Source organism: Puma concolor, chromosome B3, assembly GCF_028749965.1.
Source record: "Puma concolor isolate L17-30 chromosome B3, mPumCon1.1.hap2, whole genome shotgun sequence".
NCBI classification, from domain to species: domain Eukaryota; kingdom Metazoa; phylum Chordata; class Mammalia; order Carnivora; family Felidae; genus Puma; species Puma concolor.
Window position 1 is genome coordinate 33155549 of NC_141672.1, and position 15546 is coordinate 33171094.

Consider the following 15546-nt stretch of genomic DNA (forward strand, 5'->3'; position numbering starts at 1 on the left):
CAGAGAAGGCCACTGCTGCTGCTAACTCAACATATGGCCTTAAGACAAGTCACCAAATGACTCCGCCTCACTTTCTGTAACTTTGAAGTGGGCATAACTCCCACCTCACTTCCAGCGTAGCTGTGAGGATAAAGCTGGTAACAGTTAATATTTACTGAGCACTAACTATACGCCTTTACTAGCACGAGGCTAACCTCTTGATAGGTCTCCTCCACCCCCTATATGTGGTAGATACTACTATAAACCCCCGTTTTCAGTTGAAGAAGCTGAGGCTTAACAAACAGACTTACCCAAAGCCACATAAGGCAGAAGGAAAATTTAACACTATAAAAGCAAGGGTCAACCACGAATTATTATCACTTCTTCCCCAAATAAACTGCCATTTGAGTATTTTTTAGTTATCAGGCACTGTACCTGGTATTTTAAATACCCCAATTTATTTGATTTTCTTAATAATCCCATGAGGGGATACTTTTAATTAAGTTCTATGTGCCAATAGTGAAAAATTCAAGTGATACAAAAAGAAACTTTAACAAGTTACAGTTTTCCTGTTATCCCAAGATTCACCACCCCAAAATTTCCACAGCAAGTAATTAATATTTTGGTAGCTACCCTTCTGGAGATAGTGTTAATAATATCATCTCCATTTTATAGATAATGAAAATGAGCACCAGAGAGGTTAAACTTGCTCAAGGTCATACAGCTGGAAAATGGCTGAGCTGACAGTGAAAGCAGGGTCATTCTGAGTCCAAGGCCTGCTATCCTCCTCTTGTCTCCCACTCAGTACCCACTTCTTCAAACAATCGTCCATTTTCATTCACCACAGGAAAGGGGGAAACCATGCCTGGCCCACAGCCAGTCTTACTCCTCCACTTTCCTAAACTAAATGGAAAATACAGGGCTGTCCAAGCACACCCTGCCTCAGGAACATCAGCACTGCTTTATGTCTGTCCGAATCTAAGCTGTCACGGGTGAAGCGGGACCTTCACTTCCAACCTCCTCACCACCCACACAGACTCATCTTTGCCTCTGGAAACAAGGGCAGGACAGTGGGGAAAAGGGGTTCAAGCCTCACCTATAGGAGACTGTCGATTCCCTTGTCTGCAGAAAAAGCAAAGATGTTCCTTCAGGAGCCCTCATGAGTTCTCAGGCACAGACAGTCCTCCTCTGGAAACAGTGTTTACAGAGCTGCTCAAAATCCCCATCACAGAGTCCTTAGAATCCAAAGAACTCAGCATTCATTCTCTGGCTTACCCCCAAACGCAACTTCTAATAACACCAAAACTGCATGGATTTCTATATACCAGGGTTTTAACTCTATGGCTTCTCCCCTACTCCAGAAAATAAAAATAAAGGTCCCTCGGCCAATATGGGAATGCTTTTCCTTAGTTAGGAGATGAAAGTTGCCTTTCAAATTTTATACACTTCCGCATTTTTGTCCCATCGGTACAGAAAAACATACTGACATACTGACCTTGAGAGTACCTATGCCGAGATTGAGTAGGGGAAAGGGAGAGGGGTTGTTATAACGTTTTCCATGAGAAAGTTAAAATTTATGAAGTCTGCATTCCAGGAGGTTTCCTTCTCCCTGCATGAGGTACCAACATTTGAGTCCGTTGAGCCCCTAGGTGACTTGGTGTCACTAATTACAAGTATAGCGGATGTTAAATGTCTACTGGTTACCGAAGGCCTTGGCTTTCCCATTTGTAAAATGGGACTAAAATCTTCCTCATAGTATTATATGACATCTTACATGAAAGCATTTTGTAAAATGAAGAAATTTTTATTGTTATTAATACAGATGCCCAGCCTGCAGAGTGAACACAGAGGACACTTAAACCAGCACTTCCATCTTCAAGGGGCTTAATATCTGTGTGTAAAAGACAAATCAAAATACTGAAGCAACAATACAAAACATTTGTTGGGCTATGTGCTGCAAAGAATCCCTATGAGGAGGGGGCACCTGGGTGGCTCAGTTGGTTAAGTATCCGACTTCGGCTCTGGCCATGATTGTACTGATCACTGTTTACCGCTCTCATGTGGGTGCGAGCCCCGGGCTCTGTGCTGACAGCTTAGAGCCTGGAGCCGGCTTTGGATTCTGTGTCTCCCTCTCTCTCTCTCTCTGCCCCTCCCCAGCTCGTGCTCTGTCTCTTCTCTCAAAATTATTAAACATTAAAAACACTAAACATTGTTAAGCATTAAAAAAAAAAAAAAAAAGAATCCCTGTGGGGAGATCATTAAATGGGAAAGAGCATTCAATAAATACTTGTTCACGTAATAAAGTCAGACGCACTGCTTGAAAAATACCTGCCTTGTTGCTATTCACAGAAAGTTCTAGGAACACCAAAGGCTCTGAAATCTGTTACTCTGTTGTTGCTCACATATATCCAAGAAAAGCAGTTAGCATTTGTAGAGAGCAACCCTTCTTTCAAAGACATGATTTTTCTTTTTATAGTCTCTTACACTTTTTAAAAAATGTTTATTTATTGAGAGACAGAGAATGAGAGATTGGGGGAGGAGCAGAGACAGAGGAGACAGAGGATCTGAAGCAGGCTCTGCACTAAGCAGAGAGCCAGATGTGGGTCTCCAACTCACAAACCACAGATCATGACCTGAGCCGAAGTCAGATGCTTAACTGACTGAGCCACCCAGGTGCCCCAAAGATGTGATTTTTCCAAAGCATGCACAGACCTTCAAAGGAGATGACCCATACAACTACATGTTATAATTCCAGAAGTAACAGGACCACCCCCAAAAGAGCTGGGTTCTGGAGAACAAACAGAAACAAGGTGTCCCACTACTAACTACTTCCTTGACTGTAACAGGATTCACAGTGGATGCTAAAAATACATTAAGTAAATAAGGCCAAACTGTAGATAAACACTTGTAGGTTGGATTTAGGGCATGACTAATGCCTCCCGAGGCTTTTAAAAGATGGACAGAGTTCTAGAAATAAAGACCTGTGCCTAAAAATTAGCAGGGTAATTCTGGTCTTGGATCCAAGTTCCTTTTTTTTTTTTCTTTAAAGCTTTAAATGTTTATTTATTTATTTTGAGGCAGGGAGGGGCAGAGGCAGAAAGAATCTTAAGCAGGCTCCCTTGTCAGCGCAGAGCCCAACTTGGGGCTTGATTTCAAGAACGATGAGATCATGACCTGAGCTGAAATCAAGACGCTCAACCAACTGAGCCCCCCGGATGCCCCTTGGGTCCAAATTCTTAAAGGATCCTGTAATTCGGTTCTCACTGGTCTTGCTAAAACATTTGGGAAAACCTCCAGTACCATCTCTTTCCTTCACCTCCTCCCACCTCCATGGTTTCTGAGCAGTCTTCTTTTCCTACCACCAGAGTAAAGCTGGTGAATGTTAACCGCTTTTTATCGTCTTGTTTATATCTGTTTTTCACTCAAATGAGGTCCCCCTCCAAATGTCTCTTTTTAGAATGTCATCAGTAATACCATTCTTTGACTCCCTGTCATCAGGGCTCTTGGCCTCAAAGTCACCTTGCCCTCTCACCCTTTTTTGACTTTAATCCTTTCTACCTGGTCAATCACTTATCAACCAAGTAATCCAGGAGCTGAGTACAAAGAAGTGGACAAGACCATCAATGACCTCCGGAGACTCCCAGTCTAAACCTGAAACCTGGGCCAACAGAGATGGCTACCGATAGAGGTAAAAAATATATACAGGATGTGTGCTTATTGGGAGCTTTATTTGTGCCAGTATTGTGTTAGGTCCTTTAATGCCCCAGCAGGTTATAAAGCCACAGAAAGATCAAGAAAAGAGGTATCACAAGTCAATATTTACATCTAAAATTGAGGCTTGTGGGAGATGGGAGAAAAAAAGATTCCCTAAAGAATTCACACTATTGATCTATTTCCCTTCCTCCAATTTCTCATTGTGGAATCCAGACCCGCTTTTCTCCCTTCATTTAAAAAAAGTGGGGGGGGGGTACCTGGATGGTTCAGTCAGTTGAGCACCCAGCTTCGGCTAAGGTCATGATCTCCCAGTTTTTGAGTATGAGCCCTGCATCAGGCTCGCTGCTCTCAGTGCAGAGCCCACTTTGGATCCTCTGTCCCCCTTCTCTCTCTGCACCTCCCCCACTCATGCTCTCCCTCAAAAATAAATAAACATTAAAAAAAAAAGTACTTAAAAAGAAGATATTTCAGGGTCAGAAAACATTTGCACAATAAAAAATGATTAGTTAAATAAAGCCTGTAAACAGGAATCCTCACAGCAGACCAAACTCCTAGACCTAACTTACTCTGCAGGGAAAGGCAATTTGCTTTCTTGCTTGGAATGCCAGGAGGATTCTCCAAGGATATTTTTCAAGCCTACCTCTCTTCCAGGATGACTGCTGGATGGGAGCACAGAGGTCACTGAAAAAGAGTGACTCTTTCAGAGTATCAAATTGAAAGTCTACTTTACACAATAGATTACTCCAATGGTATACTTCAAGTTAAATAACCAATGGGTATTCTCCAGGACTGTTAAGGCCACAAAGGCAAGAACTGTGTCCATTTTGTTCTTTGTTTACAACTGTATACCTAACACTAACCACAGGCATTCACTAAATACTTGTCAAGCAAATAACCAGACTTACTTCCTTTTGGTTTCTGCACCAACCACCTACCTAACTCCCACCAGCCTGACATCACAGCCCAACCAGATTATCAGTTGACAAATTATTATGACTTGAAGGTGCATGTAAAGGGAAAAAAAAGATGGACCAATGAACTCTTATGAAACCCAGAGCCTGTTTTTCTTGCCATCCCACTGTGTAATAAGCAAAATCCCCACAGGACTGAAACGAGGAGGTAGATCGCCTTCCCACAGCACAGTTTCTACCTAGCAGGTGGATGAGAATCAAGGACTGATAAAGGTGTGGACCAGCTAACATACCATTTGTCAATTCTCTAAAAATGTCTTGAGCGGGCCAACTGAAAAAGCTGTACCCACTGAGCATAAAACTGCTCACCGGCTTTCCAGAGTGGAGAAAGCTAGCATACATGACCTCAGCCCAAGAAGCCTGGTTCCTTCCAGACCGATTAGGGATACAGTTAGAGATGTGTGTTCACACTGCAATCAGAATCACAGTTATGAAGGGTTCTGGATTGCTAGTGGGGTGGGGGCAGGGAGCATCAGCCCTCCCAGACAGCATGTTCCCAACTACCACATCTAGGATGCCACCAGCACCTGCCACTGTCCCACCTGGTCAAGGGGGACCCAAAGGGGAAAATGACTCAGAGAACACATCCCATTGGTCTAAAGCAGGTGGTGTTTTATTAATTACAAGGAAGCACAGTACAGAGATAAATAGTTAAGCAGGGCCAACCTAAGCACAACAATGCCCAGTTTCTTCCTCGCAACTGAACTTAACGACTCATTCCTCTTTGTAATTTCACTATTAGATTAAAAACCACAATCACAAAAAGGAGATGAATTTGTTCCAAACAGTATGAGCCATACACTGTTCTGGGCTCCAATGCCCTTTCCTGAGACAAGCCCAGAGGAGAGAGAAGTTGATCATACAGGGGAAGAAACAGCACTAGACTCGGGATCAGGACGCCTGGGTTCTCCCCTGGCCCCGTCACCACTCAGGGAGGTCGGCGCTGAGCACCGCATTTCCCATTCTTCCTTTCCATAAAGTGAGGAGGTAGGAGGAGACTATCCCCAAAGTCCCATTCTTCCAACTCTAGCATCTAATGAACCTAGAGTCTCTCTCATCACATACTTGGTTTGCTGTTCAAGAAGTTTTGGTAATATCTGGATACTATACTCAAGAATTTTAATCTTCAGATAAGAATTTTGTATTACCTTACTCCCCCAGGACTTGGGAACAGAATTTGCATTACCAGGTAGAGAACACTCAAGAAATTCTAAAACTGTGGCAGGGAAGTTATGGCTGCATACATTTACATTTACACTTACACACATATACACACAGGAACTTTCTGGAAGGATTGATCCTTGGGCTTGGCTCCAGGTACAGGAAACTAATACAGGTCCAAGAGAAGATAATTCAAGTTCCTACTTTTTGTCTGGCTTATTGGACAAAAGGCACGTGCCCTGTGCCCCACATTTCTCTGGGGTGGAAGCATCTTGATCTTCTGATAAGAAAAAAAAATTAGGTGGCCTGTATACACATACTTTCAAGAGCTTTTGGTATGAACCAGGAGTCAGGAAAGCAAGAACAGCTATTGATCACGAATGCTAGTAGTTCCAATTAGGGCAAGGGCGAAAGGAGGCACTGCATTATTTCAGTCATATGGCTGGTATGGTGTGAAACCACCCAGGGGCAGGTCCTGCAGAGGAAACGACACTCCCAGCAGTACCATCTGTTCCTCTTTGTGTCTGGCATGAGCTATATTTTTAACCTCAGGTGCAACTGAGGTCCACCAGCAAGAGCCCTGTAAGAGCTGCTCTAAAGAGCAGTCTTTCTCAGACCTATATTTAAACCACACTCGCAGCCCCTCTCCCTCCCCTTTACCTTGATGGTTGGCTCTCCATTCCAGCCTACCAGAAGCCTCTAAGCAGGTGCACACAGCCCCCGCCATGGAATGTTTCATAAGAAAAGGAAAAGCTTCTGAGAACTATAAATTACATTTGATAAGGAATGCTCTGTGGGGTTCATGGTAAAGTTCACTCCATAAAACACAATGACGCAATTTAGAACGGAGACTTCAGGCTGAAAATCCTTTTTTTTTTTTTTAAGCAGCAGTACATGTGCACTGAATTTAGGCACTACTGCATCTGTGAACTCCCACTACTGTTTAAAGTTCTGCACGGAAGATTTGGAAACAGTGTTATATTTTTTTTAAACTTATTTATTTGACAGAGACAGACAGAGTGAGCAGGGAAGGGGCAGAGAGAGAGGGAGAGAGAGAATCCCAAGCAGGCTCCACACTGCCAGCGCAGAGCCCAATGTGGGGCTCAAACCCACGAACCGTGAGATCACGACCTGAGCCAAAACCAAGAGTCGAAGCTTAGCGGACTGAGCCACCCAGGCACCCCTAGAAACAATGCTATATTCTTACACATAATTCTTCCTTTCATTTTCTCAGTAGCATCTTTTCTGAATTCAGGGCAATATCCTCAACAACACAGGACCAAAAGGTTCTGCTATAACACTGTTCTTCCCCAAACAAACTGTATAACCAAGTAAAATGTTAACTCTAAAGTAGAAATATGGATGCAGCTTTTAAAATATCTCCCTAAGAGGGGTGCCTGGCTGGCTCAGTTGGTAGAGAATACAATTCTTGATCTCAGGGTTGTAAGTTTGAGTCCCACATTGGGTACAGAGATTTTAAAAATCAATCAATCAAATCTTTTAAAAAATAAAATAAAATACCTCCCTAAGAAATAAAAACATATGCCTACACAAAACTTTATACTAATCAGTGTTCACAGCAACATTTATAATAACCAGAAAAACAATTCAGATGTCCATTACATTGCCGATGAATGGACAAACAAAATGTGATATACCTATACAACAGATCATTTATCAATAAAGTACTGATATATGCTAAAATATGGATAAAACTCAACAACATTATGCTAAACGAAAGAAGCCAATTACACATTCTGTTTATGTGAAATGTCCAAACAGGTAAACTGTAGAGAGAAAGAGATCAGTGCTGGCCGTGGGCCACAGGGATTGTGAGGAACTGGGGCGTGACCACTAATGGAGTTTCTTTTTGGGGTGATAAAAGTGTTCTAAAATTAGAATATGGTGACAGTTGTACAACTCTGTAAATATGCTCAAGTCTACTGGATTGTAAACTTTAAATGAGTGAATATTATGATATATAAATTATGTCTCCGTAAAGCTGTTTTTAAAAATTATGACAAATGAAATGACCCCTCTGAAAAAAAATCGCCTTGAGCAAATCTTAGGAATAATCTAGACAGGGGCATCTGGGTGACTCAGGTGGTTAAGCATCTGACTCTGGATTTCAGCTCAGGTCATGATCTCCTGGTTCTTGAGATCAAGCCTGAGTCAGCTCTAAGCTGACAGCACGGAGCCTGCTTGGGATTTTCTCCTTCTCTCTCTGCGCCTGGTCCCACCCAACACCCCCCCATACGTGTGTGTGCACACATGAGCACGCTCTGTCTCAAATTATAAAAAAAGAAAGAAAGAAAAAAATAGTCTAGACATATGAGAGGCTATTTATTTTTTTCATGTTTCTTTATTTTTTCAATTTTATTTTTTTTAAGTTTATTTATTTTTGAGAGAGAACTCACACGTGCAAGCAGGGGAAGGGCCAAGAGAGAGGGGGACCGAGGATCTGCAGCAGACTCCACGCTGACAGCAGTGAGCCCAATGGGTGGCTCGAACTCGCGAATCGCTAAGATCATGACCTGAGCTGAAGTTGGACGCTTAACCAACTGAGCCACCCAGGTGCCCCTATTTATTTATTTTGAGAGAGAGGGAATGAGAGAATCCCAAGCAGACTAGACTCAAGCTCGATCTCATGAACCTGAGATCATGACCTGAGCTGAAATCAAGAGTAAGCCCCTTAACCAGTTGAGCCACCCCGGTGCCCCCAATGAGAGGCTATTTAAATCACAGCTGATCTATTTGATGGAATATTATAAAGCCATTAAAAATAAAAATTATAAAGCCTATATGTCATTACAGAAAAATATTTATGGTGTAACGCTAACTGGAAAAAACAGAATACAAAATTAAATGCACACCAGGATTCCCAACTGAAAGAAAAAGCAGAATAGATGGAAATGATGTTTGTGGTAGGATGGTAGAATCATGGTGATTTTTTCTCCCCCTCTATTTTCCAAGCTTTCGGTAATCTTATCCCAGTGTATTAACAATTTAAAAAAAAGTAGCCCCAGTCTTCTCCCTGACCGTTTGCCTAGGCTACGACTTAAAATGAATAAGCAAAATCACCTTGTTCTCTTTTTCAAGTTCCCTTTTTAAACTTCCACCCACTTAGTTTATTGAGATCTACTGAGAACAGCCCAAAGAAGGAAGAATGGGATAAACAGTCCTATCCCATTCCCAGAAGCCGCTTTCATTTTACTGGCTTTGTCAAAAGCCCAAGCCTAGTCTAGCCAAAAACCTAGCAAAGACAGTCTACACACAGGCCAACTCCATGCTCTGATCTTAAACTTCTGTGGGTGAAGGCAAGTCAACGCTGGCAGGAGGGTGGATTTGGAAAGATTAAACTTTCCCCCTCCTTCAGAAAGGATGGTAAGAAAGGGAAGGTTGGGAAAGAGCCCCTATTTATATCTCCTCTCTGAGGTTTTACGTCCAATCTCCAACACAGGAGAAAAGAATCCTGAGTCACTGAATTTTTCACCACAAAAGATCCTCCTCTTCTGAGTAACAAAGAATTGTCAGTCACCAACTCTGCTGTCTGCAAACCCCTGAGAACCTATTTCTGTCTTCAGGAACCCAGGCTAACTTTCCTCAAACCAAGCAATGGAGCTCTACCAAAAAACAAAAAACAAAAAACCAGTCTAACACTTGTACATGTGCGTGTGGGAGGGGGAGTATAAGACGGGAGAGTACATTTAAGGGCACACACAGCTATCAGGTAATTTTCAGGATCTACTAACACTGGCGACAGTAACAGGGAACTACATATGTTTCTGCTTGAGAAAAATGCTTCAATAATATCCTGTTTCTGGAGTATTGCATGAATTCTTGGCATGCAGCCTTCAGATGTTTCAAGGGTGCTATTTTCCTTTTCTGAGATGTAAGGGCCCAGGAAAGAGAATACATCACAGACAACAGCAGAGCCTGCCTGTGAAACCCGTCCAGTTCTCACTACAGTTGCTACATTTTCTACTGTTGCCATACCAGTACCTTCACAGAGACTCAAGTGTCCCCAAGCCCCGACAGAAGCACAGGTGGCCTTTCACAGCCAAAGTGACCCAGCTCAGCACCACTGGAGGTCTACCAGCAGAGTGGAGACTTCCACACTCAGGTAAGAATCAGAGGATGAGAGAGCAAATGGAGACACCCTGCTGGTTTCTAGGCCAAAGGACTAAAAGGGAAAGAAAAAGGACACCATCAGAGACACACATGAGCACACAAAAAAAGGAAACGTCCACAGGTGCCTGACAGGTTTTACTGCTAAAATCTAAGCCTTATAAGAGGTACCTCTTTCCCCCGCACCTCTACTTTTTCAAATAAAGGTTTTACACAAAGACACGAACTTATAAGCATTCAAGGGAACAATGGCTGTTGCCTTGAATCTGAGCCAGAGTGGGAGTGAACAGATCTTGATGCTCAAGGACAGTCACCCCAACGCTGTCCTGAAATTGCTTCACTGGTCTCAGATTCACAGCGGTTAGCAGCTTCAAATAAATACCATCACAAAACCCTCAGCCCCAACCTCAATTTGCATCCTTTACTTCTACCTGTATGAAAACAACCCTCCCACACTACAGGCATTTTTTTTCTCACTGATCTAGTTTCCAACTTTCCTGCAATGTGGCACCAAAACTTAAGAATGTTAATTTTTTAGGGGTGCCTGGGTGGCTCAGTCAGTTAAGCGTCTGACTTTTGTTTTCGGCTCAGGTCATGAGCTTGGATTCGTGAGATCGAGCCCCACATCAGGCTTCGTGCCAACAGCGTGGAGCCTGCTCCAGATTGTCTCTCTCTGCCCCTCCGCTCCCCACGCACTCTCTCCCTCAAAATAAATAAACTTTGGGGCGCCTGGGTGGCGCAGTCGGTTAAGCGTCCGACTTCAGCCAGGTCACGATCTCGCAGTCCGTGAGTTCGAGCCCCGCGTCAGGCTCTGGGCTGATGGCTCAGAGCCTGGAGCCTGTTTCCGATTCTGAGTCTCCCTCTCTCTCTGCCCCTCTCCCGTTCATGCTCTGTCTCTCTCTGTCCCAAAAATAAATAAACGTTGAAAAAAAAAATAATAAATAAATAAATAAACTTTAAAAATATATATTATTTTTTTAAAAACCATTCCACTCAATGAAATCTCACTATAGTGGAATATGTGGGTGGCCCCAAGACTGAAGCCTTCTTGAGGAGAAACCAGGAAAAAGAGTCTCTATTATCATATACGTATTTGTCCTAATGCTTACCCTTAACCCAACTGTCCTAATTCTCAACACTCAAGTCTGCTTTCAAATATGCGTTCTTTCTCCTCTATTTGTTCTTCCTCCTACTACTTAAAGGAATGCCTCTAAACAACAAGACTTTCCTACTGTCCAGGAAGACAGAAGGAGGAAAGTGAATCCCACTGATCAGCTTCAACTAGGAGACCACATGTCACGTCAGGAGCTCAGTAAAATGCTTCCTGCGTGGCAATTACACAACCAGTACCGGGGGGTCTGCTGACGTTCAGGCTTCCCAGTGGGCTTTACAGTCCCGGGCTGCCTCTCAGGGGAACTAGAGGGGAAAAAACGGCATATCTGCTCTCTGGTCTTCCTTCTCAGCCCACAAGCAGTTCTGCTAAAGACTTCACAGTTTCACTGGTTTTAGTACAGAAATGAGTTAGATTAAGTGACTCGGATTTTTTTTAAAGATATCATTCTCTGAGCCCAGAGACAGGCACCAGCACAGGTGACCCTTCAACAACACTGGTTTGAACTGTGTGGGTCCACTTCCACACAGATTTTTTGCGGTACAGTATTGTAAGTGTTATTTTCTCTTTCTTGTGATTTTCTTTGTAACTTTTTTCTCCAGCTTACTTTATTGTACTAATGCAGTATATAATACATGTAACATACAAAACAAGTGTTAATCAACAGCTTATGTTATCAGTAAGGCTTCCTGTCAACAGTAGGCTATGAGCAAAGTTTGAGAGGAGTCAAAGTTATACATAGATTTTCGACTGCATAGGGATCAGTGCCCCTAATCCCGTGTTCTTTAAGAGTCAACTGTAGCAAGCATAGTTATCTGGTTGTCAAAACAGCTAAGGATATGGGAAAAGAGCACGGGAAAAATTTAAAACATAAGGCAAGTTTTTATCAGGAGGACGGAAAAGTACAGAGGGAGTGAAATAATGCTTAGTAGCAATAAACCTGAAATAAGCTCTTACTTTTAAAAAGCCAGATGCCTTATTACCTTCAGAGAGTGCCTATGTGTGTATGGAATGGGAGGGTAGCTGTAGAAATTGCTGCCCTGGCAACAGCAAAGGAGGAAATCCCCTGCCAGGAGATGCACCATTACATAAGAGCACAAGTTCAGCCACCACACAACAGACACCTGCCAGGAAACCAAACAAAGTGCTGAGGTCTCTTCATCCGCCAGGCTGCATCTGTAACACCTCATTCTACCTTTCTTCTTCTTTCTGTTGCCTAAATTCTGGGCTTTGAGAAGGCAGGCCTCAGCAAATAAGTTGAACACTGCCATGTGACACTGGGTTTGGGGGTGGGGGGAGGGGGTCAGTCCTACTCTGAGCACCCAGGGACCTGATACCCCCCGATCTAGCTATAGGTGAGGATTTGTTTCATATGCCATGTCTACTACAGTATCCAAAAAGCCACTCTGTGGACAGGAAGTCCTATCTATCAGGCTTCATACCAGTAGTCTCCTCTAATTTAACTTACCGGACAGAAGTTCCTTAAACAGCAAATGGTTGCCAATGAAAGTTAACAACATAAATCAAAATACACTGACTTAAAGACCACGAACTCCATGAGGGCATGGCTGGATTCTTACTCACTGCGGTATCTTCAAAACCTAGCACAGTGCCAGGCATACATTCTGTATCACATAAATACTTGTGAATACTGAATGAAGGAATAAATAAGCAAATGATTATTGTGCACATACCATAAATGTGTACCTGGGAGAGTTATGGGTGCTCATGATATGAGAAAGCCTGAAGTAGTAGTGCTTTGAAAAAGTTCTAGAGGGGCGCCTGGGTGGCGCAGTCGGTTAAGCGTCCGACTTCAGCCAGGTCACGATCTCGCGGTCCGTGAGTTCGAGCCCCGCGTCAGGCTCTGGGCGGATGGCTCGGAGCCTGGAGCCTGTTTCCGATTCTGTGTCTCCCTCTCTCTCTGCCCCTCCCCCGTTCATGCTCTGTCTCTCTCTGTCTCAAAAATAAATAAACGTTAAAAAAATATTTAAAAAAAAAAAAAAAAAAAAAAAGAAAAAGTTCTAGAAATACTCCATTTTGAATTTTACCAAATGGCAAGCAAATTAGAAGCTAACAGTAGAATCTAGCAGTTAAAGTGTGGGCTCTACCATGGGCTACTTTTATGACTCTGGGCAAGTTATTTGTTTGGCTTTGGTTTCAACTGAAAAAAAAAGGAGGGGGGAACAGTAACAATACCTAGGGGCGCCTAAGTGGCTCAGTCTGTTAAGCGTCTGACTTGGGCTCAGGTCATGATCTCACAGCTCGCGAGTTCAAGGGCTACGTCGGGCTCTGTGCTGACAGCTCAGGGCCTGGAGCCTGTCTCAGATTCTGTGTCTCCCTCTCTGTCTGCCCCTCCCCTACTTGTGCTCTGCCTCTCTCTCTCAAAAATAAACATTAAAATTTTATATATATATATATATATATATATATATATATACACACCACAAAAGTCTGTTATTAAATGAGATCAAGAAAGTAGTTCTTGATACAAAGCTTGGTACACAGTCCTCAAGAACTCTTCCTATCATTGCTGTTATTGTTGTTTTATTAAACACCTCTTTTACGGAGGGGGAGGTAAACCTACTTCCGCTTCTCCACCCAACCAACTGAAAATTTTCATTTCAGGCTGAATCTGCATCTAGCTAAAAATGCAAAGCCCAGAAAATTCAAAACTCAATGCCACGAACATGTCTCTACTAGCCTCCACTAGATGGTGACAATTTGGGTGTGGAATTCCCCAAAGAGAAAAGGTGTGTGCATCCTTCAGACATATGTTTTAAACCAGAGGAATGAAAAAAGCAAGAAATGAATTCACCACTGCTGAGGATGGAAAGACACTTCGTACTCCTACCGCTGCAGATCTCGAAAGGGAGTAAATGCCTCCTCCAGTTAAGTGAACTGGGTAGTTTCACTGCACCTCTGCACAGAGCTGACACAAGCCCAGTTAGCAAGAGCAACAAAGCCCTGCGAGCCGCCTGCCACGGAGAGTACGTTCTGTGGGAACAGCAGTATCAGGCCTCTGGGCCAAGACATGAACTTCCCCCTAGCCAGCCAAAGACTTGATTGTGACTCCTCTTTCCTCCTGAGTCTTGTGGTCCCACCTCACCCCCACCCCATGCTAACCTCGTTACAGGTAACTTTCCAATTCAACAGCCCCACAGCCGGAAGACGCGGGAGAGTCAGACCTCCACCAATATCTGGAGTCCCCAAAAGCCAGGAGTAAGAAAGCAAGTCTACATATATAAAAAGGAAGTGGTTTCGGTGAGTCTCAGCCCGGATGATAAGTAAAGTTTTTGAGATTAAAGACCAGACGAGGCGCGGAGGCTCCAGAAAGCTCCGATGCTCCCACACACGGGCTCCAAGATTTCCTCAGGAAATCCACCGTCGCCAAGCCAACCCTGCCCGGCGCAGGACCGGCGGCTTTGGTCGGCCCGAGGGGAAAATAACAGCAATAAGAAAGAGGGCCTCCGCCTACCTTCTCTCCCGCGACCCGCAAAGTGTGGTCTCCGCCCTGACTCCCGGGCAGGGAGCACGACCCCCACGGCGGGCGAGGCCAGGCGGCGCGCCCCGGTCCCGGCCACCAGCTCGCAGCCGAAGACCGGCAGTCCGGTCCTCCTCCCGGCCTCGGCGCAGCCCACGCCGCCGCCGGGTCAGCCTCCCCGGTGGCCCTCCCGGCCCCTCGCGCGGCCGTCCGGGTGACAGCGGGGCCAGCGCACACAGCAGCAGACGCCGGGCGGCCGGCCGGGGCTCCCCGACGTCCCTCCAGAGCAGTGCGCACCAGCCCGGCGCCCCTGACAGCCCGCGGGGCGCGCCAGTGACACAATGCCTGGCCCCGCCGCCCCCGGGCCGCAGTGACAACTCACCCGGGGAACGGCACCGCGACCTCCGCGAGGGGGGCGCTCGAAGCTTCCGCAGCGCCGGGATCCGCTCTGCCGCCTGCGCGCGCCCGTAACCCTCTCGGGTCTAGGCGAGGCCCTGCGTGCCTGGTCTGGCTGGCGCTGGCCCGCGCTGCGGGAGAAGGCGGTGGGAGGCTGGGGGCGACGCTGTCGCCGGCTTAGGAGAATGGAACGCGGTGGCGACGGCAGTGGCGGCGGCGGTAGCTCCCGCGTCACTGGCCCAGCTGTACCGCGCGGGCGGGGGAGGACCGCGGAGTGCGGGGGGAGGGGAAGGGGCCGGCAAGGGGCGGGGTCAGGCGCGCACGCAACAAGCGCCGGCGTCGCGCCGCCGGGACCGCCCCGCTGGGAGGCCCTGCAGATCGACCGCTGCCAGCACGCACGCGCCGCCGGCGGGGCCGCACGCCCCGCGGGAGGCGAGCCTGGAGCCGTGACGGGGGGAGGCGGGCGCGGGGGACTGCTTAAAGGGACAGTCACGCCAACTGCGCTGGAGTGGCCGGGGCTGTGGTACCGACCTAGCCTGCGCCGCGTTTGCAGTGCGCTCTCCAGTTCTTTTACTATCATTATTTTGTGGATATTTGGGATGTTA

The 15546-nt window shown here is 45.5% G+C and overlaps 1 protein-coding gene across 2 annotated transcripts in view; it reads right to left on the reverse strand.

Annotated features, from left to right (window-relative positions):
- The window catches only part of SUSD6 (sushi domain containing 6), a 98736-nt gene extending 83509 nt beyond the window's left edge, over positions 1-15227 (reverse strand). The window contains exon 1 of one of the 2 annotated variants that reach the window (XM_025919991.2): positions 14928-15227. The gene's annotated coding sequence lies outside the window, so the exon portion shown is untranslated. The other variant, XM_086709425.1, reaches the window with a different exon arrangement.
- Between the last annotated feature and the right edge of the window lie 319 nt (positions 15228-15546).